The sequence below is a fragment of the Aedes aegypti genome, chromosome 1 (assembly GCF_002204515.2).
Source record: "Aedes aegypti strain LVP_AGWG chromosome 1, AaegL5.0 Primary Assembly, whole genome shotgun sequence".
Taxonomy (NCBI): Eukaryota; Metazoa; Arthropoda; class Insecta; order Diptera; family Culicidae; genus Aedes; species Aedes aegypti.
Genome location: NC_035107.1, coordinates 89,484,003 through 89,510,432, shown reverse-complemented (window position 1 = coordinate 89,510,432; position 26,430 = coordinate 89,484,003). Strand labels below are relative to the sequence as shown.

At 40.2% G+C, this 26,430-nt stretch overlaps 1 protein-coding gene across 5 annotated transcripts in view; it reads right to left on the bottom strand.

Annotated features, from left to right (window-relative positions):
• Positions 1-26,430, bottom strand: part of LOC5574988 (glutamate receptor ionotropic, kainate 2) — a 605,301-nt gene that overhangs the window by 509,757 nt on the left and 69,114 nt on the right. The window lies entirely within an intron of this gene.

Genomic DNA, 26,430 nt, shown 5'->3' with positions numbered 1-26,430 from the left:
TTTATTGCGAATGTCAGAAAAAAGAATGACAACTCCATGGAAGACCACAAATACGCTGGCTGTACGCAGTCGACGAAGACCTGGCGACCCTAAATGTTCGGAGCAACTAGAGAAGTATCGTCAGAGAGCGACGAAGATGGAACTCTAAAATACGCCCGGCAATAGCGTGACGCTACGCTGTAGCCATCAAGGTATCAAGGTAAGGTATTACATTGATTTGTCTAGATATTAATCTCTGATTTACATAGGAAAGTATTTCTTTCAGGATTCCTCCAATTGAATACTTGGAAACAGGTTTTTTTTTTCTTAAAAGGCATTTGGCATATATTCAATACTTTTTCCAATGCTTACTAAAAGTTACTTACTAAACCTGTGAACACTTATAGAAATACCAAAAAATGATCCTCAAATATCAAAAAAAAATTCAACGAAGCAACATATAGAAATCAACAAGTTTCCGTAAGGGATATGAAAAAAAATCCTTGAATTAATCCTGAAAGAATATCAGAAGTTTTTCTTGAAGGATCCTTAAAAACACCTGGATAAGTTTTCTAAACATTCTTTAAAGAAAAAAATCAGAAGAAATCTCTGTATGAAATGTCGTAGGAATTCTTTGGAATATTATTCAAATGAATCCATGAAGAGCTCGGGCAAAATTTATTGTAACTATTTTTGAGCAGTTTCGTAAGAAATTCATGACAAATTAGTATATAAATCTCTGTACGAATTTCAGTTATCTGAATGAAATTCCAAGATTCTTGGTAAAGTTGTTGATGCTAATTTTGAAAGATTCGTAGAAAATATTCCCTCAAGAATCCCGGTAGGAAAAATAACTTGTGAGGAAATCAGTGTATGCATTCCATTAAGGATCTCTAAAGAAATTCGATGGAAAAATGCTTGATATAATTCCTGGGAAATTTATGGCAGAGTCCCAGAAAAATTACCAAGGGTAATGTCTAAAATCCATTGAATAAATCTTCCTGGATTGATTGCTACAATACATTGACATGTTTCAATTCTTGGAGGTATTCCGAGTGTATTTTTTGGGAAAATTCAAGAAGAAATACACAACAAAAAACAGATGTCTTGAGAAATTGAATATCGATTTATCATTATTGAAACTCTTCGAGAAGTATCTGGAACAAATGGTAGTATAAAACTCATGAGCTCAAGCATTGGGTCTTCAGATCAATTTGATAGAATGAATAGAGGAGATACTGGAAGAGCTTCTCTACATGAATTCTTAGACATTTTCCTGTCGAATTTTCTTTCGGTTTCCATGAAGGAATACTTGTAAGATGCCTGTAGGAAATCTGGAGCTATACTTGGATGAAATGCTGAAATTGCCGTCAGTAGGCACTCTGATGGAAATCCTGGCTACGCTCATGAGGTGTTTGCATTGATTTTTGTTTGCACATCGATTCCGGCATGGTGCAAGTAGATTTCATGGAACAGGTAAGTGTCAATGGTGCAAATGAAACCCAACCCTACGATTTGTTTCGTTTCGAACAAAAAAAACTGATCAGGAAAGGTGTAGGTGTAATAGAATTTATGCAAATTTTGCGTCACATGACGGTTTCCTTATTTCCATCCTGGATGTCTTCCAGTGGGCGAAGAATTGCCGAGAGACGAGCATCTATTGAACCGTGAGGACATCGAATAATGGAACCATTCGTCTGAAAGGGGATCCAATTACCATGAGGAGCGAGCGGCAACGATTGAATGAATCAACGGAAAGTGACAGTCAGTCAATCGGATTGGCAAATGGAGTACAGGTCCTTCTCAATAGATAATCGTAATTGAGATAGATCAATTGCAACGAGCGTGGGAAGAGTGACGTCTGTACAAATTCTTCTCCTTATTCTTCTTGGCATTACGTCCTCACTGCGACAGAACCTGCTTCTCAGCTTAGTGTTCTTCTGAGCACTTCCACAATTGTTAACTGAGAGCTTCCTTTGCCAAAGTTGCCATTCTCACATTCGTATATTATGGGGCAGGTACGATGGCACTCTATGCGCAGGGAAGTCAAGGAAATTTCTATTAGGAAAAGATCTTGGACCGACCGAGAATCGAACCCAGACAGATGTGTAAATATTGTATAATATTCGGCCTTCATGCCGAACACTGCCAGTGATGTAATTTATTGAAACATACCTGCATATCAGAAAAGTACAATTCTATTACGCTATAATAATCGAACAAAATTCCCCGAATCAAGTTTGCTCAGACAAAAGAGTGTGTTATCATTTCATACCCTTGAAATAACTCCCACCCAGGAATTCAGCCGCAGCATAACAAACAAACTCAATTTAATCGAACAACATCATCAATTAGAGCGACTATTCCGAACCAACTTTTCAATTACGCTATAAACACATAACCCAATAATGGGCACAGAAAACAACGTGCAGCATCACAAACGACCAGAAACACAACCAAACCGAATCGTTGTCGTTGTTGCTGTTTCAGCTCTTGAACCTCCACAGCCGGCGGCGATTCCATGCATTGCCGCTCGGTTAAGGGTATGCGATATTTCGAATTTTCTATTTTTAGAGATTACTTCCTCACTGTGACAGAGCCTGCTTCTCAGCTTAGTGTTCAATGAGCACTTCCACAGTTATTAACTGAGGACTTTCTTTGCCAAAGTTGCCATTTTCACATTCGTATATCGTGTGGCAGGTACGATGATACTCTATGCCCAGGGAAGTTAAGGAAATTACCATTACGAAAAGATCCTGGACCGACCGGGAATCGAACCCCGACACCTTCAGCATGGCTTTGCTTTGTAGCCACTCAGCTAAGGAAGGCCCCACAATCGGCCCATAATTAAATTAGATCTAGACCGCTTGAAAGTACTATATATTCCGCGAAACAAAGTTCCGTTTCTTGAAATTCCACATCTTTCACTTGGTATCAAATCAAACGGAACATATTCATTTTACGTGTTGGAAATGCTAGAAATTCCGCGTATCGTTTCGTTCCGTATCGACATGAAGAAAAAATGCATATCGCATACCCTTACGCTCGGTAAACCCGGCATTTATCATGATGATGGAACTACACAAAGCACTCGATAACAAATCCGGAATCCTCCCCGCCCCTTATTCGGAATGAAATATGTATAATCGAATTTAACTGCGATGCACTCTGGGAACGCATTTTACTGCATGGGTGATGTAAAACATGCTTTCAAGACCCCAATCGTTCCTACCGCCATCTTCTTGATGCAATGCAGTTTTTCATTCATCGGTTTGTATTTTTGAGACGATGATCATTTTTTACGATGTTCTTTATACGGAATGAATTATATTGAGATCTACTTTGCTCTCCTGACGGTGGTGAAAAAAATGATAATCGTAAATGAAAAGCCTTTGGTGGTAAATTAGAATTTTTAAACTTATTTCTAGCTTCTATCTGCATTGAAGTACCGTAACACACGGTATTTTTGATAGTGCAGGCAAACAACTTACTAAACAAATTAACAAAATTTCTGGGGGACGGACCTGGTGTAGTGGACGCCTCTCACGCCGAAGGCATGGGATCGAATACCATCCCAGAGATAATCATTTATGACACAATGAGCGACGACTTATTTCGGAAATCTCGTTAAAAAAGATAGAAAAAAAATGCATGGGGCCATTCGTCAAATCTTGAACGGCTTAAAACCTAGCATATTGTTGAACAGCCCTTGTATGCCTTATAGCGCGTTCAACAATTAGCGAGCATTTTGACCGTTCAACAATTTGCGAACAAAACTAAGAAGAGATTAAATTTTTGCATTTTTGAAATACTTACAAGCAATCTACGATTACTATTTGATCAAATTTAAAAAAGTTCGTCACTTATCCTCGATAGCCTAGTTATGGTAGAACTTGATTTCGGTCTCATTTTCTTATCGAAAATCAGTTTTACAAACTGTGATTCTTTCCTAATTATAATAATAAATTCCCAATTCTTTCAACTATAACTAAAATGCCAGTACTGGTCTGATAATATAAACAAAAAAAATAGAATGTAGAAATATTTAAATTTTCTACCGAAAAAATATCAAAGCTACACAGTTTGACGGTAGTTCTTTTCTCACTAGCTCCAAATCAGATCAAAATAAAATAACAGTTTTTAATTTTGTCAAGACTGAAAAGCCAATATATCACCACCAAATCAGATCCACAAAATTGAAATAATCCAATCGTCAACGCAGCAACATCAACGATACCGCGCAATATTCCCTCGCCGGGAATAGCTGTCTTTATGTCTGCCGTGGGGGTGATTCCTATCGCCCGAAGGCCCAAACAGCCTCCGGAGACATAAATTAGCATTGACAATCAGAGAAATCCATTAGATAGTAGACGCAAGAAGTGCTTTCTCACCGGGGCACAGGAAGGAAGATTGACAAAGGTGACGAAGGTTGACTATAAAAAGGCCACCATGGATGGCAAATCATCGCCGGATTGGTCCCCGAAGAGGAAAAATATGTTCGGGGAAGTGTTTTGACTTTTGTTTCGAGAGAAGCTTGGTTCTGAAGAAAGTTAGATTTTTCTTCAAAATGAATAAGTGCTGATAATATAATAAGTTTATATAATAATGAGACATGAATGACAGGTTAGAGTCCGCGGCTACAAAGCAAAGTCATGCTAAAGATGTCTGAGTTCGATTCCCGGTCAGTCCAGGATCTTTTCGTAATGGAAATTTCATTTACTTCCCTGGGCATACAGTATATGAGAATGCAAAAATGGCAACTTTGGAAAAAAAAAAGCTCTCAGTTAATAACTGTGGAAGTGCTATTTTATTTATGCTGTCCCAGGGAGGACGTTAATGCCAAGAAGAAGAAGAAGTGACAGGGCTATAAGCTGATTTTCCTTCAGATCTAGTTGTGAAATTTCGCATCTGAATGACCACCGCATGTCCGCTTTTGAGTTACTGAGCAACTTTGTCCAAGACACCAACCATCCAAATCCTCAGGCTCTAGAGACATCATATGTTATAAATGTTATAAACTTATCCTTCAAGGTTCATATAGTGCATGTTAGAAAAAGCGCTTCTACCGGCATATTTCTCAACTAAAAGGATGATCATCTGTTGCGAAGCAGATCGAAGTAACCCATTGTTATGCGCAGCTTAATTTGACAAATAAATTTTGATCATTCTTGTTCCAACCTTAGTACGAGCTAGTCGACTATTTATTGCGTACTCAATAGGTTATGGGCCTATTGCGGAACAGTTTTTTTCAAGTATTCAAGATACTTCTGAACTGTTAGCCAATCAAGATTGCAAGATGACCTCCAATACAGCAATACAACCTCCAAGCCTTCGAAGACTCGGGTCTGACCAGGCAGGTCGGACTCCTCCACAAATTGATCAAGACGGACTTGGCGTCGTGCGAATCCATGGGCGATTACGTGAACCAGATTGTCTCGACTGCTCATCAACTCAACGGGATCGAATTTGCGATAACCGAAGAGTGGGTCGGAACGCTGCTGCTGGCTGGCCTGCCCGACGAGTACCGTCCAATGATTATGGCGTTGGAGAACTCGGGCACACCCATCAGTGGAGACATCATCAAAACAAAACTTCTTCAAGAGGTCCAGGCGATGTCCAACGATTCCGCGTTTGCAGCGAAGAAGCGAAGCGGAAATGCCGGTAAGCAAGTGAAGAAATCGGATCCTCCCAAGGGGCCAAAGTGCCGGAAATGTGCGAAGTACGGCCACATAGCGAAGGACTGCCGAAGCTCGAGGAAGGACAACGCATTCTGTACCGTGCTTTCTACCTTCGGATCGATGCCGGACTCGGAATGGTATTTCGACTCCGGAGCGAGCGTGCATATGACACGCAACAGCAGCCTTCTGAAGAACATCAAACCGTCAAGTGGTACCGTGGTAGCAGCAAATGGAGGTAACATGAAGATTACTGCGACGGGATCATCTGTACTGCAACCATCCTGCAACGACGATGAGATTCCTGTCCATGATGTTCAGTTATTACCGGATCTGTCTGCGAACCTACTGTCGGTCAACCAGATCGTGAAGAGGGGCCATACCGTCGTCTTCAACAACGATGGGTGCAAGGTGATCGACCGGGACGGCGATGTAATCGCTACTGGAAGCCACCGCAACGATCTATTTAAACTTGAACAACGGAAACTAGGTAAGCAAACCGCTTTATCATGTTCATCAGCAGGAAGCTTGGAGATGTGGCACCAACGGATGGGGCACCTGAATGTCAACGGCGTGCGCAGCCTGGCCAACGGACTGGTGACTGGCGTCAATATCGTTGGAGGAAAAGGAAGCATGGCTGACTGTAAGGTGTGTCCGATGGGCAAGCATAGTCGACATCCGTTTCCTAAGCAAGGTTCTCGCGCGGAAGGAGTACTGGACGTGGTCCATTCCGATATCTGCGGGCCAATGGAGGTCAAGTCGCTTGGGAAAAGCCGTTATTTCATCGTTTTCGTGGACGACAAGTCGCGCAGAATGTGGACGTATTTCTTGAAAACGAAGTCGGAAGCTGAGGTCGTTAAAACTTTCCAGGATTTCCACGCTATGGCGGAACGACAATCTGGACGAAAGCTGAAAGTACTCAGAACAGACAACGGAAGAGAATACGTCAACGCGGGCTTCAAGAAGTACTTGGAGTGACACGGAATCGTCCACCAAACAACGAATGCGTATACCCTGGAGCAAAATGACATGGCGGAGCGTGCCAACAGGTCGATCGTGGAGCGTTCGAGGTGCATGTTGCACATGGCGAAGCTATCGAAAGGATTCTGGGCGGAGGCAGTGGCTGCTTCCGTTTACCTGCTGAATCGGTCGCCAACCAAAGGTCACGACGTCACCCCGGAAGAAGCGTGGTCTGGCAAGAAGCCGGATTTGTCCCATATACGGATTTTTGGAACTCGTGCCATGGTCTTCGTTCCGAAACAGAAGCGCAAGAAGTGGGACGCAAAATCCGAAGAATGCGTTCTTACGGGATTCGACGAGCAAACCAAGGGATACAGGCTGTACAACCTGCAGTCGAAGATGATTGTCATCAGTCGGGAGGTCAACTTTATCAACGAAGGTGAGTCTGTTCCGGTTCAACCAACAAGTCCGGTCAAGAAGGGTATTCTCCTGGAGCACGAAGAGGTGGTGTCCCTATCACCGAACGATGTTGTCCAGGACAAGGTACCAAGCGAGGACGAGGAAGAGGATGAGGAATTCTACACCGATGTTAACGATGAAACCTCCGACGACAATGAAGCGACCTTGAGTGAATCTGAAGATGCCAACAGTACCGTGATCAACTTGACCCCTGTGCTCCCACCGCGACAAAACTCATATCCACCTAGGTCAGAGGTGTCGAGGCGCAGCGGTCGGAAGCACGCTCTTCCAGGCAAGTATAAAAATTTTGTAGTTCCAACACGAGGTCTTCCCAGTTCCATTCCTTCCCAGAAACAAAATGTAATGCCCCCGGGACCGAGGAACCAGAGTCAATCCGACGATGGTAGAACATCCCAAAACGAAGTCCGTAGTTCACGTGATGCCACCAGACCCGAGAGCCAGGATCAATTCAGCGGGATCGTAACTTCCGAATCCGAGGCCAGGATTTCAACAACGGTTGAAGATCCGTACACCCATCAGGATGCACTGGCGCGTGACGACTCCGAGCGGTGGAAGGCGGCGATGTGTGAAGAATACCAGGCACTAATGGACAGCAACACGTGGACGCTGACGGCCCTCCCGGAAGGAAGAAAGGCTATCAAGTGCAAGTGGGTATTCAAGACCAAGCACGACGCAGCCGGGAACATCGATCGCTACAAGGCGCGGCTAGTCATCAAGGGGTACTCTCAGCGAAAGGGGGTGGACTACGACGAAACCTACTCGCCAGTGGCTCGTCACAGTTCGCTTCGGTTTCTGTTTGCGCTAGCTGCCAAGCATAATCTTCTCGTCGACCAGATGGATGCCATCACCGCTTTTCTCCAAGGCGATTTGGACGAGGAGATATATATGGAACAACCCCCGTGTTTCGAGCAACCCGGAAAGCGACCAATGGTGTGCCGTTTAAATAAAGCCCTATACGGACTGAAACAGTCAAGCTGCGTGTGGAACGCGAAACTGGATGCGGCGCTCAAGAAGCTTGGACTGAAGCCTTCGAGATACGATCCGTGTCTTTACTACATTGTTAGCGGCGGGAAAGTTCTGTTTGTCGCAATCTACGTAGACGACCTGATGCTATTCTCCAACGACGAAGATTTGAAGAACGAAATCAAGGCCAAGCTAAATAGCTTGTTCCGTATGAAGGATCTAGGACCCGCAAAGAGTTGCCTAGGGATCCGGATCACGCGCACGGAGGAGGGCATAGGACTTGATCAAGAAGCCTACATCGAATCGGTTTTGACCCGCTTCATGATGCAAGATTCAAAACCCACAGCGACACCGATGAACACCGCGGTCAAGCTGACGAAAGAAATGTCTCCACAAACTGAAGAAGAAGCCAAACAAATGGCGGCGGTACCTTACCAAGAAGCGGTAGGGTGCCTAATGTATCTCGCTCAGTGCACCAGACCCGATATCCTGTTTGCCGTCAACCAACTGAGTAGGTACAACACCAACCCCGGACCAAGTCATTGGCAAGCCGTGAAGCACCTGATGCGATACCTGAGAGGAACATCGACGTTGAAGCTACAGTACTCAAGAATTGGCAACGAGGACACCTGTGGTTTCTCCGACGCTGATTGGGCCGCTGATATGGACGACCGGAAGTCAACCAGCGGATACATGTTCCTGTTGCAAGGCGGAGCGGTATCCTGGAGCTGCAAGAGACAACCGACCGTTGCCTTGTCCACCTGCGAGGCGGAGTACATGGCGTTGTCTGCAGCGGTACAGGAGGCTTCCTGGTGACATGGACTCGTGTTGCAGTTTGGCGGTAAACACCCAATAGATCTCTACTGTGACAACCAAAGCACCATTTGTATAGCAAAGAATGGCGGATACACCCCAAGGACAAAGCATATAGATATTCGTCATCACTACATCCGAGACGCACAGGATCGGAAGATCAACTACATTAATACCAACGATCAAGTAGCTGACTGATTAACGAAACCACTCCAACGGATGAAGCTGGAGCGGAATCGAAAAGCTATGGGAATCGCATAACTGGCTTAAGGAGGAGTGTTGCGAAGCAGATCGAAGTAACCCATTGTTATGCGCAGCTTAATTTGACAAATAAATTTTGATCATTCTTGTTCCAACCTTAGTACGAGCTAGTCGACTATTTATTGCGTACTCAATATCATCAACTCCTAAAGGTAGATCGTACTGAGTACTTAAACTTCACCGAAGACAGTACTGTGCTATCTCTTAAGGCATACGAGATATTCAACAACACCCCCCAAAATGATGAAATCCCATAAGCCCTAGGTCTCCTATAACGCTCTAGTGTGTCTTATAGGAGTGCGCGTTATAGAAATGCGTTGATTAGTAGGCCCGAATGTACATTGTATCGCATCCCAGTAGGCCTTTTCATATTATGACACATAACTGCCATAACTAAATGAAAATAAAATTCAGTTTTTCATAGTTTTTTGGTTAATTTCTCAAACTATTTGTTCACAAGAACACGACGAAATAATTGGCAAACAAAATTAAGAAAGAATCAAATTGAAATCGGTTGACTAGTTCGTAATTCAATTCGTGACATACAAACACCATTTAGTTTTTATTAATTTAGATAACTAGTTGTTCCGGTAAACTATGTCTTGCCATCAAGTAGGCTGTCCGAAAATGCCATGAAAAATAACAGTTATATTCATTATCGTTTTTTCCGAAATTTCCCGGTGTATATCCTGAGTTTTTTATACACACAAACACGTCGGAAAGCATCAAAAACCTAACTGTGAAAAAATAGGTAGATCCGCTGACTCATTCTCAAGCCATTTCGTGATATACATTTTTATTTATATGAAGATAGAAGATAGAAGATAGAAGATAGAAGATAGAAGATAGAAGATAGAAGATAGAAGATAGAAGATAGAAGATAGAAGATAGAAGATAGAAGATAGAAGATAGAAGATAGAAGATAGAAGATAGAAGATAGAAGATAGAAGATAGAAGATAGAAGATAGAAGATGGAAGATAGAAGATAGAAGATAGAAGATAGAAGATAGAAGATAGAAGATAGAAGATAGAAGATAGAAGATAGAAGATAGAAGATAGAATATAGAAGATAGAAGATAGAAGATAGAAGATAGAAGATAGAAGATAGAAGATAGAAGATAGAAGATAGAAGATAGAAGATAGAAGATAGAAGATAGAAGATAGAAGATAGAAGATAGAAGATAGAAGATAGAAGATAGAAGATAGAAGATAGAAGATAGAAGATAGAAGATAGAAGATAGAAGATAGAAGATAGAATATAGAAGATAGAAGATAGAAGATAGAAGATTGAAGATAGAAGATAGAAGAAAGAGAAGCTTCCAAAGCTTCTAGGAGAAGCTTCCAAAGCTTCTGGGAGAAGCTTCCAAAGCTTCTGGGAGAAGCTTCCAAAGCTTCTGGGAGACGCTTCCAAAACTTCTGGGAGTAGCTTCCAAAGCTTATGCGAGAAGCTTCCAAAGCTTCTGGGAGATGTTTCCAAGGCTTTTGAGAGAAGCTTAAAAGCCTTCTGATAGAAGCTCAAAAGCCTTCTGAGAGAAGCTTCCTAAACTTCTGGGAGAAGCATTCAAGCCTTCTGGAAAAAGCTTCCACACCTTATAGAAGAAGCTTCCAAAGCTTTTGGGAGAAGCTTCCAAAGCTTCTGGCAGATGTTTCCAACCCTTCTGAAAGAAGCTTAAAAGCCTTCTGAGAGAAGCTCAAAAGCCTTCTGAGAGAAGCTTCCAAAACTTCTGGTAGAAGCTTCCAAAGCTGCTGGGAGAAGCTTCTAAAGCTTCTGGGACAAGATTCCAAGCCTTCTATTAAAAGCTTTCAAAATTGATGGGAGAAGCTTTCAGAGCTTCTGGTAAACGCTTCCAAAGCTGCTGGGAGAAGATTCCAAAGCTTCTGGGAGAAGCTTCCACAGCTTCTAGGAGAAGCTTCCAATGCATCTGGGAGAAGCTTCCAAAACTTCTAAGAGATACTTCCAAAAATTCTGAGAAGAGCTTTCAGAGCTTCTAGGAGAAGCTTCCAAAGATTCTGGGCGAAGCATACAAAGTTTCTAGGAGAAACTTTCAAAGCTTCTATTACTAGCTTCCAAAGCTTCTAGGAGAAGCTTCCAAAGCTTCTAGGAGAAGCTTCCAAAGCTTCTAGGAGAAGCTTCCAAAGCTTCTAGGAGAAGCTTCCTAAGCTTCTAGGAGAAGCTTTCAAAGCTTCTAGGAGAAGCTTCCAAAGCTTCTAGGAGAAGCTTTCAAAGCTTCTGTGAGCAGTTTCCAAATCTTCTGGAAGTAGCTTCTGGGAGAAACTTCTCAAGCTTATGCGAGAATCTTGAGAAATTTCTAGGACAAAATTACAACGCATGTGGGAAAAGATTCCCAACATTATGGAAAAAGCTTTCGAACCTTATGGGAGAAGCTTCCTATATTCTAGGAGTAGCTTTCCAAGTGTGTGGGAGAAGCTTCCCAAGCATCTGGGAAAAGCTTCCAAAGCTTCTGGAAAAAACACCCAAAGCTTCTGGGAAAAGTTTCCAAAGCTTCTGGGAGCTTCCAATGCTTTAAGGAGAAGCTTCCAAAGCTTCTAGGAGAAGCTTCCAAAGCTTCAAGGAGAAGCTTCCAAAGCTTCTAGGAGGAGCTTTCAAAGCTTCTAGGAGAAGCTTTCAAAGCTTCTAGGAGAAGCTTCAAAAGTTCTAGAAAAAATTTCAAAGCTTCCGTGATAAGCTTCTAAAACCTCCGGAATAAGCCTCTAAATCTTATGGGAGAAGATTCCAAAGCTTCTGAAATAAGCTTCCATAGCTTCTAGGAGAAGCATCCCAAGCTTCTGGGAGAATTCTTCCAAAGCTTCTGCGAGAAGTTTCCAAGAGTTATGGGACATGCTTCCAAAGTTCATGGGAGAAGTTTCCACAGCTTCTGGGAAACACTTCCGAAGCTGCTGGGAGAAGCTTCTAAAATTTCTGGAACAAGGTTTCAAAGCTTCTGGGAGAAGCTTCCAAAGCTTCTGAGAGAAGCTACTAAAGTTTCTGGGAGCTTCTAAAGCTTCTAGGAGAAGATTCCAACTGGGTGCAGCTTCCAAAGCTTCTATGTGGAATTTCTCAAGTTAATGCGAGAAGCTTTAAAAGTTTCTGGGAGAAGATTTCCAAGCTTATTGAAGTAGCTTCCAAAGCTTCTAGGAAAAGCACTCAAAGCTTGTGGAAAAAGCTTCCAAAGTTTCTGGGAGATGCTTTCAAAGCTTCTGCAAAAATTAATAGAAAAGTTTTTGTTTTGGAAACTTGTGAAAAAAATGGTACAAAATATAGAAAACAAACAAGTCATTGCGATTCAAATATTTTTTTTTATGGTAAAATATGAAGCTGCCAAAATAATACAGGATTCAGGGTTTTTTTATAAGTCAGGATCTTGTGGTACTATCGTTCATGCCTTATTTCTTTTGTTTATACCAGGGTACCAGAAATGGCAATATAGAAAATCCATCTCGCTATCAGCGAATGGAATCCAAGGGACGCACGATAAATGATAGCAAATTCTAACTTTTTACCCGGATGGTGTAAATTGTTTAGTTTCTTTACCAGTGAATGGGGTCCTATTTGGCAAGCTCCCCAGAGATCCCCCGAACAAAGAAAAAGGGACACCTAGCAAACAGCGTGCTTGAAACCGAAGCCCTTGCGTGTGCTGCTCGTTTTCTTTCGTTGAACTTTAGACTAGACAGTTACCGGGCCGTCCACTAATCATGTCACAACTTTTGTGAAATGACCTCAACAGATTTTCACATGGTAATTCAAAAAACGAATATGTACTTATTATTGTTTCTCAAATTTTGGTGAACTCTGCCTGTTAAAATTTTCGTCATCAATGGACGAACCATTGGGAAAAGTGTCATGAGTGTTGAGTGTATACGATGACTATGAGAATTCTGAAGTATCGCATAGTGGTCGCAGATGTAAATGAATAAATGTGTAGGAAATTCTTCGCATCTCCACTATTATTACATATTTCTAACTATCAAGGTCAGTTGGTCGCCTTCCTATGAAATTCCTGAAACATGCAATCCACTCAGTCTCTGTACATTAGGGTACGGCTTATTTTTCAAAAGTTCTCAAACTAAAAATCTGTGTGCTCTTTTGACTTGAAATTACATAAAAACAGGTATCTCAAAGTTAAAAACAAACAAAAAAGGTTTGGTGTAAGCAAATTGAAGGTAAATTTCAAAGTTATAAAATATGATTTTAAAAGAAGTTTAAATACAGTGTGGGGCCGAAATCCGGCTCAAAATCCTTATACAAATAGCAGGCGTTTTGTATAAAACGGATAGATTAAAAACCATTTCTCGCACGGTAAATTTGTTATTTTTAAAACAATATTAGATATTTTAACACCGTTCTGTTCAAAACTAAATTTGTAAACATCAATTTAAGAACTTTAACTTGTTTAACTTTTAAGGTTTTTTTCTTCATTTGTTTAAAGAACGTTTGAAAAATAAACCGCACCCTAGTGTTCATTCATGTGTCGCATGAGAATGTCCTTGCTGGTTTTCCCAGAGATTTCTAGTTGAGAAAAATTCCATCATCTAATATATATTAAATTCCTTCCTAGTTAGTGATATTTTTGCCACCAGCTGTGCATCGCGTTGGCAACAGTGCAGCCGCTTCGAAAGAGTAAATATGAACGGCACACGAATGGGGGATCGGTCTGGGTTCGTCAAGCCAAATAAAAAGCAGACATTTCGCAGAAGTGTTCGTTAGGCATCATCATCGGCGGGAGACTTGTGCGTCGGAATGTGGGAGATGTTTTTGTTTCGGTTTCACTTGTTCGGGAAATTCTACGGAAAAAAGGTCATATTTTACGTTTTGTCTAACAAGTGTTTACGCAAGGGGGATACCATTCGTGGAATTAAACATTGGCTCGGGATTTTTTTTCTGGTTCTGGGTTGTAGAAGAGCTGCGATTTTAGAAAAGCATTCCATTAGAAAGGGTTCGGTGAGGTGACTGAGTCAATTTAGGAATACGTGGTTCGAAGAAGAAAAAAGTTTGAATTTGGAAGCTATGCAGCTTTTTGAGTAAGCAATTGAATATTCAAGAAACTGCCAGGGATGTTTTGAGGCTCATATTGATTCTTTGTAGTTCTACGGCCTTCGTTATCATTGATTCTGGCAATCAATCATGCTGAAAATAAAATTTGATCGTTTGGTCACCACCACCACCAAGTTAATAAATCGATTCAAGTTCAAGGATATCTAGTTCTCCAGATTTCCGCTCTTGAAAATTTAAGGAGTGGCTTCGATTTATCTTCACCTTAAGGTATACAGTGTATATTGCGTATGTTCCGTTCATAGACATCATTCTTCGTACTTTTTATTGTTTCGGTTATATAAAAGTTGAAGTTTTGTCAAAGAAGCTTCTCCCAAATGCTTGAAAAGCTTCTTTCAGAAAATTGGGATGCTTGTCCCAGATGCTATGGAAGCTTCTCACAGAAGCTAGGGAAGCTTGTTCCAGATGCTATGAGAGCTTCTCATAGAAGCTGTTAAGCTTAAGCTTGAAGCTCTGGAAGCTTTTCCTTTAAGCTTTGGAAGCTTCTTATAATAGCTTAGGAAGCTTCTCCCAGAAACTTTGAAAGCATTCTCCAAAATCTTTGGAAACTTCTCACATAAGATTTGGAGACTTATCCCGGAGACTTTTGTAACAACTCCCAGAAGCTTAAGAAACTTTTCACAGAAGCTTTGGAAGTTTCTCTTATTAGCTTTGGAAAGGTTCTCCCAAAATCTTTTGAAGCTTCACGTTTGGGAAACATCTCTCAGAAGTTCAGAAGCTCTTTTTCTAGAAACATTCTCCAAGAAGCTTTGGATGCGTCTCTCAGAAGCTTTGTAAGCGTTTTCCCAGAAGCTGAATTGAATTGAATTGAATTACTTTTTATTGAAGGGATTTTCTACCGTAGGCAGGTTCATCCCCAGTTTCCCAGAAGCTTTGGAAGCTTATCCCACAGGCTTTGGAGCCAAATACCAGAGACTTTGAAGCCAAATCCCAGAGACTTTGGAGCCAATTTCCAGAGGCTTTGGCACCAAATCCCAGGGGCTTTGGAGCCAAATCTCAGAAGCACTGAGAGCTTCTTAGAGCTATGGAAGTTTCTCCCAAAAGCTTTTGAAGCTTCAAGCTTGTGAAACTTCTCCCAGAAACTTGGGAATCTTCTTCCAGAAGCTTTAGAAGCTTCTCCCAGAAGATTTGGTAGTTTGTTCGAGAAGCTTTGTAGGTTTCTCCCAGTTGTTTGGAAGCTTCTTCCAGAAGCATTGAAAACTTCTCACATAAGTTTTGGAGGCTTATCCCAGAGGCTTTGGATGCAACTCTCAGAAGCTTCGAAAGATTCTTCTCGAAGCTTTGGAAGCTTCTCCCAAATGTTTTTGAAGAAGAACTTTGGAAGTTTCTTCAGAAGCTTGGGTAATTTTTCACAGAAACTTGAGAAACTTCTCCCATAAGCTTAGGAAGCTTATCTCAGAAGCTTTGGAAGGTTCTTCTAGAAGCTTTGGGAGCTTCTCCTAGAAACTTCGGGAGTTTCTCCTAGGAGCTTTAGAAACTTTTCTCGGAAACGTTGGAAGCTTCTTTCAGAAGCTTTGAAAGCTTTTTCCACAAGATTTGGAGGCTTATCCCAGGAGCTTGAGAAGTTTCTCACAGAAGCATTGAATATTTTTTTCTAAAAGCTATGGAAGCTTCTCCCAATATTTTTTGAAGCTTCAAGCTTGGGAAGCATCTCCTAGAAGCTTGCAAAGCTTCTGGAAGAAACTTGGGAAGCTTCTCCCAAAAGCTTGGGATGCTTCTTCTAGAAGCTTGGGATGCTTCTCTCAAAAAACTTTGGAAACTTCTCCCATAAGATATTGGGGCTTATCCCGGAGGCTTTGGAAGCAACACCCAGAAGCTTGCTTCGCTGCTCGAAGAAACTTTGAAGGATTATTCTGGAAACGTTGAAAGCTTCTCCTCAAGGTTTATGTAGCCTGGGAAACTTCTCCCATAAGCTTAAAAAGCTTTTTCTCAGAAAATTGGGGAAACTCCCAGAAGCTTTGGAAGCTTCTCCCAGAAGCATGGGAAGCTTCTCCCAAAAGCTTGAGAGACTTTTCTCAGAAGCTTGGAAAGCTTCTTCCAGAAACATGTGAGCTTCTCCTAGAAGCGTGGGAAGCTTCTTCCAGAAGCCAGGGAAGCTTCTTCCATAAGCTATTGAAGCTTCCCAGAAACTTGGAAAATTTCTCCCAGAAGCTTTTCAAGCTTCTCCCAGAAGCTTGGGAAGCTTCTCCCAGAAACTTTGGAAGCTGCTCCCAGAAGCTTTGGCAGCTTCTCCCAGAATCTTGGGAGCTTCTCCCAGAAACTTGGGAAGCTTTTCGCAGAAGCTTGGTATGCTTTTCAGAATGAGGTATGTGACATTGTAAGAGTTTGAAAGAGTATCTAGCAACATGTTCAAAGATAATGAATGATTCCCAATTTTTTTTTCGAATTCATGAAGACTTTCCAGAAAACTTTCTAAAAAGTGGTTTCAGTTTACTTCGGTTGTCATTCGAAGACACCACCGCCGTACCACCCACACCTTTCGAAAACTTTCACATACCACTACTGTAGGTACACCTTTCTCCAAGTAAACGACGACAAAAAGTGCCGGGTGAAAAATGGTCCATTCTTCTCAGCATCCTCGCCGTCATCGTTTTATCCCCGTACTACGTACAGTATTGGACACCACATTAAAGCAAAATGTTTTAAATATATGAAGTGTCTTCATTTATTATCAGAATATCAAAAATTGGTCTTATAAACAAGCTTCAAACAAATTTCCACGCCGACCATGTTGTATGCTGTACCAATATGAACCAGCTGTTGTAATTCCAAGAAGAAAGCTCTGCAGAGGAATCAAAATAAAATCTTGAAAATGATCCTAAAGCTCTCTCCCTGGTATAGTACTAATGAGTTACATAGAATATTCAATGCTGAAACATTGGAACAAATGTCAAATGAAATGTAATGTTTAAAATAATACTAAAAAAAGGAATAAAAAACAATATTTTTTTAATTTTTATATGAAAAATCAAAATTTTGCAAATGTTTTGTCCAATACTGTAGGTATAAACTTGAAGACGTGGGTTGGTTTCCACTTCTCAAACCGTCGTCGTTGTCGAAGCGTCTTTTGTTTGTCTCACGGAATGGGTTGTGTTGTCTTCCCGCAAGCGTTAACCAAGTTGGCAAAAAGAAAAGCTTGGCGACCGTTTTTTCCCCTCACATTAAGTTTTTTTTTCCTTTCCTCCTTATTTTGTCTTGTGCAAAAGTGCAAAACGCTTCGACTGTAAACTGGCAAGTGGCAGGACTGGATTCGGAAGAAAAGTGTGACACGATTCACACGTTCCAGTCGCTTATCCAAGGGGGTGTTTTTCACTTTTTTTTTTTGTTCTGTTTCAGTTTGTTAAATTAATTTTGCCTGGTAGAAAAAAAAAATACGGGCAAAGTTGAAGTTACCCTTTCTCATCAAGGAATAAATCCTGTGGTTCGAAGCAATTTCTTACCCGATAGGTGGATCAGTCTCCCTCATCACTGTGGCAGTTTGTTTTCGGCCAAAGTATCCACAGCTGAGATCTTCGGCCACCAAACAACCGATTCCTAACACAATTTCAACCCGGAGATATAACGAATACACCCGGCAACGAATGAAACTTAATTTGTTCGGCTATTAATTTGATTTGAACATCGTCGGCTGGGACCAAACCGCCAACAGCCAAGAACCACATGCGGATGGAATGGATTTTTCCTAGGAGAAGAAACTTTAGTTCTGCGCAATTCTTGGGAAAGAAGACACATTTTCTTCTGGTGATTCAATAGATATTATCCAGTGGTGGCCAAGAGGGGCATTCAATTTATCGCCTTTCGGTATGGACAATCGCAATTGATTGTGTTGATTGGAAGAGTAAGTGGAAACGAACGTTTGAAGTGGATGATATACGGAAGTGGCGAGATCTTTGAAAAAATACGTAATTCTTTATTTGGTAAACTTGTCTAAGGCCATACAAAGAAATGGCTTAAATTATGTTATGGAACCAATAATTTATGAATGTAGCTATTTTGGAAGAGCTTGTAAATATTGAAGTTCTCAACTCTGAAAATCTTCGAATGACCTAGATCATCGAAAAGCATAAGAAAATCTTCCCAATTGGGTGCTGAGGCTAAGCAATCCCAAAACTATAGGTTTCGTTAATATTCGTCCATTAAAAATGGGCTTCGTGGCCGTGCGGTTAGCGGCGTCAGTCGCTTAAGCGTTAAGTTAAAACTCAAGATTATTATCCTGGCTTCAAGTGTAGTCTCGAGACAGTCAAACTCCGAGTCTTTAACCATCTGCTAGGTAAAATAGATTCCATTTCAGAAACTGTTACCAGAACATATTACCCTAGCCCGACAAACAAGATGAGACTAGGGTTCAAATTGATAGATCTTACCCCGTAACGGACCACGAAAAGCAGATCTACCCGCGTTACGGGTGCAGCTGCACTGACACAAGGAACCAAACAGATGACTGCTTGGAACTAACAGACATTCCCGTTGTATAAGTGCTAGTGATCTTCTATCTGTAAGCAACAATGGAGCCTACTAATTCAGATCAAAGTGCGAAAGGGGGAGAAATTGATGTTGCATTTTTTGGCCCATAGTAGACCGGATATACCCCTGCAACTAAGCTAGTCAATGCGGGTCAGTGTAGGGGTAAGGTATGGCAGAAAGGCTTGTTTTTTGGCTTGCAGACTACCTATGTATCATTCTATTTGTAGGCAACAATGGTGCCTGCCACGTCAGCGAGACAAAATAAGAAATAAATAAAATCGATACAAATCTGTTAAAACTACGAGATTTGTGAAAATCTTGATTATTGCGGCCGACATTATTTCGGTAAAATAGGCCCCCTCCAGAAAAAAAAATCCTAGGTATGCCAGTGTTGACAAGTTTGCAATTTTTCACAATTGACTTTTTCGCACGATTCGCTAAATATAAGGATTTTCCAGTTTTCCGCGTCTCGAACTTTCGCTCCGCTGATACGAACTTTTGTGTTTCTAAACATTAAACCAAAACTTCTTCTTCTTCTTTCTGGCGTTACGTCCAAACTGGGACAAAGCCTGCTTCTCAGATTAGTGTTCTTATGAGCACTTCCACAGTTATTAACTGAGAGCTTTCTTTGCCGATTGACCATTTTTGCATGTGTATATCGTGTGGCAGGTATGAAGATACTCTATGCCCTGGGAATCGAGAAAATTTCCTTTACGAAAAGATCCTTGACCAGCGGGATTCGAACCCACGACCCTCAGCATGGTCATGCTGAATAGCTGCGCGTTTACCACTACGGCTATCTGGGCCCCTAACCAAAACTTATACACCTCAAAGCATCCTTATGATTCGAAAGTTCGATCGTTAATAACAATTGTCGCGTCTAGAAATAAGAAGAACTGAACCTTTTCAAATCATAAACGATTTTGTAGAATACTTCAAGCGAAAGCCTCTTACTTAAACAGGATTTGAACCACTGACATTCATGGGCGTAGACAGGATTTCCGTCAAGTGGGCGAGCGAATTTTACGCAAAAACGATCATTATAATGGGTGACTTTTAGTGTTAAAGCTATTGAGCTCTAAATTTGCATCAACGCCAGATTTCAGAAGATTTGGTGGACAAAAACCCACATGACAAATAAAACAAAACTGCCGAAAATACGTAAGTTCCCCTACAACCTCCGCACTCTTCTTGCATGAGAAATTAAACTATGAAGGACCACAAAGTAGAGTCCAAACCACGTCTTGGTTCAATTTGTTTCCTGAATATTGAACCACCTCATTGACGGATTGGAAAATTCCAGCACACTAGGCAAAAGTTCATGAATTTTATAATTAAATTTATTGCAAAACTTCCTTTGTATACTATTCAAAAGATTTCTCAAGTAATTTTTCCGAGATTCTTTAAATTCCTTCTGGAATTACACTCAGAATTTATTTAGACATTGCTTCGCGATAGTGTCAATGTATGTTTTAGCTATAATTTCTAAATAATTTCAAGACTTCCTTTTCATTTCGTATTATGAGATATCGTCAAAATATTTCTTTAGACATAACTCTTCGTTTTTTTTTTGTATGGCACTCTGCCATACATTAGCAAAATTCTATTAATGATTCTTACATCGATCTCATCAAAGGAATTTATTTCGAGAATTTGTCTAGAAATTCTTTTGGTAATATCTTTAATTTTTTTTAACAAATTCTTTCCGATACTATATTATTATTAGTATAATACTTTCTATTAATTTCTATCAATCTATCTTTCTGAGTGTAAAAGATTCAAACGTCTAAGTGTCAAACTCATCAGAGTCTCACTCCAAGCAATCCCTATTATCTGGCGAAATTGTGTGGTTTATCTCTGGATGAAATTCAATCCTCGCTGCCAGACAGCAACTTGACCATAACCTCCAAAGCTACAAACCATGTTTCCAAATAAATTTCATCGTTTTTTTTTCAGACGGACGGAAAATGAATTCACTGCCACCGTTTGTCCCTTGGCCATTGCTGGTACCATACTGCTATTGTCGCGTGGCGGCTGTGATCGCCAATAAAGTGGAATGTTTGCGTGACAATTTTTTCACTTCTTCTTCTTCTTTCTGGCACACCGCCCCAACTGGGATATTATGCTTCTCAGCTGAGTGTTCTTATAAGCACTTCTACAGATATTAACTGAGAGCTTTCTTTGGCAATGGACGTATATCGTGTTGCAGGTATGAAGATATTCTATGCCCTGGGAAGTCGAGAAAATTCCATTATGAAAAGATCCTCGGCCAAAGGGATTTGAACCCACGACGGGCTTGCTAAATAGCTGCGTGTTTACCGGTACGGTTATATGGTCCCCGCTTAATGTTCAAAAAAAAAACATGCCTACGAAAGCTTTCAAGTCGTTTGGGGATTTGACCGTGTTGTGCCATCGCATCGGTAGGTACAGTTTTCCTCGACAGTCTCGGTCGCTGTTTGTCGCGATATTTATTAGAAAATTTTGAGCGCACGTGTGTTATCATGCAAATTAAATGACATAACTGTTTGAACTTGGATTGCGTCGTTTTTGGCGTTATTTTTTTCGGAGACGGGTTCAGGAGTTAGATGCAAAGATTAGCTCCGACATATTCGACAAATTTGAAACGTATGTTCTGGTTTTGGTCGTGCCGGATTGTATAGAATAATAATATAGCAGAATCAGATTAACTTTGCTGATTAATAATTTTAAGACCAATGAGTTCAGTCTAATCCATATAACCTACTTGTCTCAACCAAACATAGGAAAACTAATGTCAATTGCCGAAATAATCAAAGTTTCGTGCCACTAGTTCCCTCTTTTATTCTCCCGCTATTCTTATACAGCGCAAATAGTGACCACCTGAGTAAAATCCATAACATTGGGTCACTGCTGGAATGGCTGGAATAGACACACTCAACATATTTCACGTATCTTATTCAATTGTCAATTTCTTAATCCTATGCACTACAATTAGTTTTTATTTCAGTAATTCATCCAGAGATTTCTTCAGGAACACATTTTTCTTAATAAATTCTCCTGGAGAGTATTCAAGCAACTCTTCCAGGGACTCGTCCAGAAATTCAGCTGGCGAATGATCAAATACCTCCTCCTTTGATTACTTATCGTTCTTTCAAATTCACCATCCTGCCACTGAAAACTATTATAGCGCCTATTTGAAATGCTCCATTTTTTGGGGAAACAGGTCATTCGGGAAAATGGCATTCTGGGAAACGGGGCATTTTGGGAAAAGTAGCACAATCATTTTCGACAGCTTTATCTCTTCGTCAAACCTGTAGGCTTCGAAGATTCCATCAATACTTCGCATGTAGGCGGATCTGACTGACGAATTTCAGAAGCATTTGACGTCAGAAACCCTCTATTATGAAGAGAAAAAAAAACTGGAGGTTCCATTAAAATTTCTATAAAGAAAATTCTGAGCAATTTCTCAAAAGTAACACCAGATAATTCTAATACAGCGATTGCGATTGATAGGGACTCGTTTGTCCATATTAGCATAAAAACATACTAGAAGAAACAAAATCAGTTTCTCTGCTTTGTAAATTATTCCACGAGCATTGTTTAGCATGAATGGTACAAATGATAAAATTAAAGCAATCTTAATAATTATTTTCAGATTGTAATTAATGTGTCTTGAGAGCACTCATCAGTTTTTTGCAGATGAACTTGCTGTCTAGTGCGATATTCCCGTCTTAGAATTTGATTTTTTTTTACATGGTGGACGCTCAGGTTACAGGAAATGTTCTTTTAAAATATAGCCAAACTGTATTGTTGACGATTGGATTACAGTGAAACCTCCATGAGTCGATATTGAAGGGGCCATCGACTCACGGAAATATCGAGTCATGGAACAACAATCCTTTGGGAAGCTGTTTCAAGGGACCATCATAGTAACCATGAAATTTTGTTTCTAGTGTGGTTCCATGAGTCGATATCGAGTCAAGGAACATCGACTCATTGAGGTTTAACTGTATATCGTGTTGATTCGAAATGTCAGGATGCTTCGAATTCCGAACACTGGCCTTAAATCACCCAAAAACTCTTTTCTCGATAAGTTTTATGCGTGGAGAATGTAGATGGATAATGAAGACGTCACAATTGTAAGATATTATAGCACGGTATAACACCTTGCTTCTCATTTAATTTAACCTCTCGCTGTTAACTGTAACCCTGACTTCTCATGTTTTTTTATGCGCAGCGAACTGCACTATCGAAATTCATACATATTGCCTTATGAAAGGTGGAACGATTATTCCAATACGAACGCTTACGCTTGCATACGATATATACCATGCCCACACAGTTACGGATCACCCACAGTGACGGATCACTTTGGCGTTCAACATCGGATAACTCGCTCAAAACATAAAAGGTGACGTAAAACATATTTTTCCTATGTTATACTATTTGTCTTCTACCATTTTTAGTGTTAAGCACAACGTTCAACCGCTAAATAGCGGTGTTTTTGACAAATGTTGAGTTGGTACCACACAGCTATCATTATATGTTCGTTTTCTGTAAGAAGTGCCGTCAGCATTCATAAGCTCCCACAGGTGGTAAAATTCAAATGTTATAGCATAAAACATACTCATTCGTTTCGATTAAGTATGAATTCATCTTTGGAAAACATTTTTCTCGATTGTTGATTCTAAATATCGAATATTAGCACTTCTAACTAGTGATCCATAATATGGATCAGGAAATGATTGTTTACCACGGTTATGGATCACTTCCAAAGAATCTAGATTTCTGCCATTTTAAGCATTGGATTCGACATTTTCAGACAATAGCACTAAGGATAAAACTAATAAAACATCAAGGCTTGTGAATTTCATTTTTTTAGCCGACAAAAATGGGTGAAAAACTTGGTGTGGAGCGAAAACAGTTCATGTCTCAGTTATTACAATGCAGCATCACAAACAAAAGGCATTTTACCCTTGTTTCCAGCTCGAACACTGCTATTTTTTGCAGTAATATATGACGCATTGTTAACTTTCGTCAAAACATGCAATACATTTGCATTGAGTTGAAAATCTCTTGATTTTGCGCACTGATCCGTAATATGTCACAATTTGATCCATAATATGAAAATTGATCCATAATATGGTTTTCAGAAACCGATACAATTTTTAGTTTTTATGCAATCCTATGTAAATATTATACTCAAAATAGTTTACTAACCGAAGTTCCAATTTGAAACGATTCGATTCGTGCTTTTAAATTACCATTTTACGTTTTCCATGTTGTTTTATTGAATTTTATAGGTTGGACTTCACACTATTTGATCCATAACTGTGGGGTCATGGTACCTTTAGCATCACACCACATCAAGGCGGCGATAGGCGCGTGGTGTGCGCACTGACCTATCGATCGTAAGGTTTTGGTTCGATTCCAGGTTGCAGCGAAAGCATTTTATGTGTCCAAATTCCGCTTTTATAAGGCAAATTTATGTCAAAAGTCCATTTGGCTCAGTGTATTACTAAAACTTGTAGGGAAGAAGCATCGGTTTCGGTCATTGCGCCAATTTTGGCCATAATGAATTATACAACGTATTAAACAACAAATTAGCATGAAACAGTTTGTGTTATACGTTACAACTACACTCATTTATTCGTCCAAATTGATGATTGATGAATAGAAGTTGAATTACCATTCATTATACGTTTCCAAATATTCTCATTCAACTCATTCCAATATTGTTCTTGGCCTTCTTGGCCTTAACGTCTTCACTAGAAAAGAGCCTGCTTCTCAGCTTAGTGTTCTTATGAGCACTTCCACAGTTATTAACTGAGAACTTTCTTTGCCAAAGTTGACATTTTCGCATTCGTATATCGTGTGGCAGGTACGATGATACTTTATGTCCAGGGAAGTCAAGGAAATTTCTTTTACGAAAAGATCCTGGACCGACCGGGAATCGAACTCAGACATCTTCAACATGGCTTTGCTTTGTAGCCGCGGACTCTAACCACTCGGCTAAGGAAGGCCCCCTTACTAATGACCTGCACAAGACATGTTTCGTTATATTAAAGAACCAATATTTCATCAAATAAATGTATGTGTATAAAGGGATATTCAGAAGACCAACTAACGTTTTACTTGCTTCGCACTTCAACTATTTCAAAATGTTTAAAATAAACATGATCTAAAGCTGAAGCATCGGCATTATTAGAACAGTTGATCCAAAAGAGGTCAAAATAACAATTAATAAACACATTCTTCAGCAATAAATAAGCATTACAAAAGAGATCACACTAAAGCCAAATTTTCTAAAAATGGACAATATATCCGAAATACGTGTTGAATTTCGAATGCATTTCAAAGCTCATATTAATAATTGAAAAAAGTTATCATACACAACCATAACTGATACTTTCTCAATACTACTGTTCAGCTGTTTAGAGAATATTTATAGTCAGCTTCCAGAAATGTAGGATTATTTTGAAAAACAGAGATAAACATTTAAGCTAAGAGAAATTTCTTCGACAGAATTGGTTAAAACAATTGCTTATAAATTTTTGAGCGAAGAAAGACGAAAAAAGCCTTATTGGCAAAAAGGAGACCCAAAGCTACGGAATTTCTAAATCGATTCGGTGTTTTCCAGCGATTCTACCCCATTACCCCGAATCCCATTACCACGAATGCCATTAACCCGAACGCCATTAACCCGAATTCCAAAACCCCGAACGACCCATCACCCCGAATGACGTTACCCCGAATTCCGAAATCATGGGGAAATGTCATCAATATCATCATGTCAAGATAATTGTGAATTCGGGGAAATAGCATTCGGGGTGATGGAATTCGGGGTAATGGAATTCGGGGTGATGGGACTCGGGGAAATAGCATTCGGCGTAATGGGGTAGAATCTTTCCAGCAAATACAAGCATATCATGACTTCGTTAGGATGGAGTCAACACACTGAACAAGTACACTCTTTGCAAACAAATAGAAACAAACAGAAACGATTGGAGATCGAAACATGAGTTATTGAAACAATTCTATCCTTCACACTTTTAAAACGAATGAAGGTACAGTCAACTCTCCCTAACTCGATATTGAAGGGACCATCGAGTAAGGGAAATATCGAGATAAGAGTTGCACAATATCAATCATATCAGTTGATGGCTGATGGACTAATACTATCAATATCAGTTCCGAACTATCAATATCACTTTGATCTGACATCCAAGAGCGGTGACGCGACATCGCACTCTAGATCACAATCACTGCAGAATGAGTGACCACGTGGTAATTACCCACGCTATTAATGTTTTTCAGTGACCAACACACAGTTTTAATCCGTCTGCAGCACTATCAAGAATATCGTACCGATAAATTGCCATTTTAATTGCTGAATTTAAGGCTAAACTTGACCCATCAGTGATATCCATAGTCTATCGCCATTGCCATCAATGCACTGGTGATGGAGTAGACAGCATGATGTTGATGTGATACGGAATGATTCGAATTGTATCGCAGTCGGCCTGTACAAATCAGCAAATTTCAAGCGTTGATAGTGACAGCAAGCAACTCTGATCGAGATGCAGAACACATGTTTTTCATTTTTTTTAATTTTCATTATTTCGACAAAGTACATTCAAAATAGTAAATTAAATGTGAAAAATTGTAAAATTTTTGTATATTTTAGTACATATTTAGCAACGTGACACTTTTGGCATAGTCTCCAAAAAATTCAATTTTTTATCACCCTGAAATGACTTGTCAACCTTCATATTACAATGACTATAATCATTATTATCAAATTTA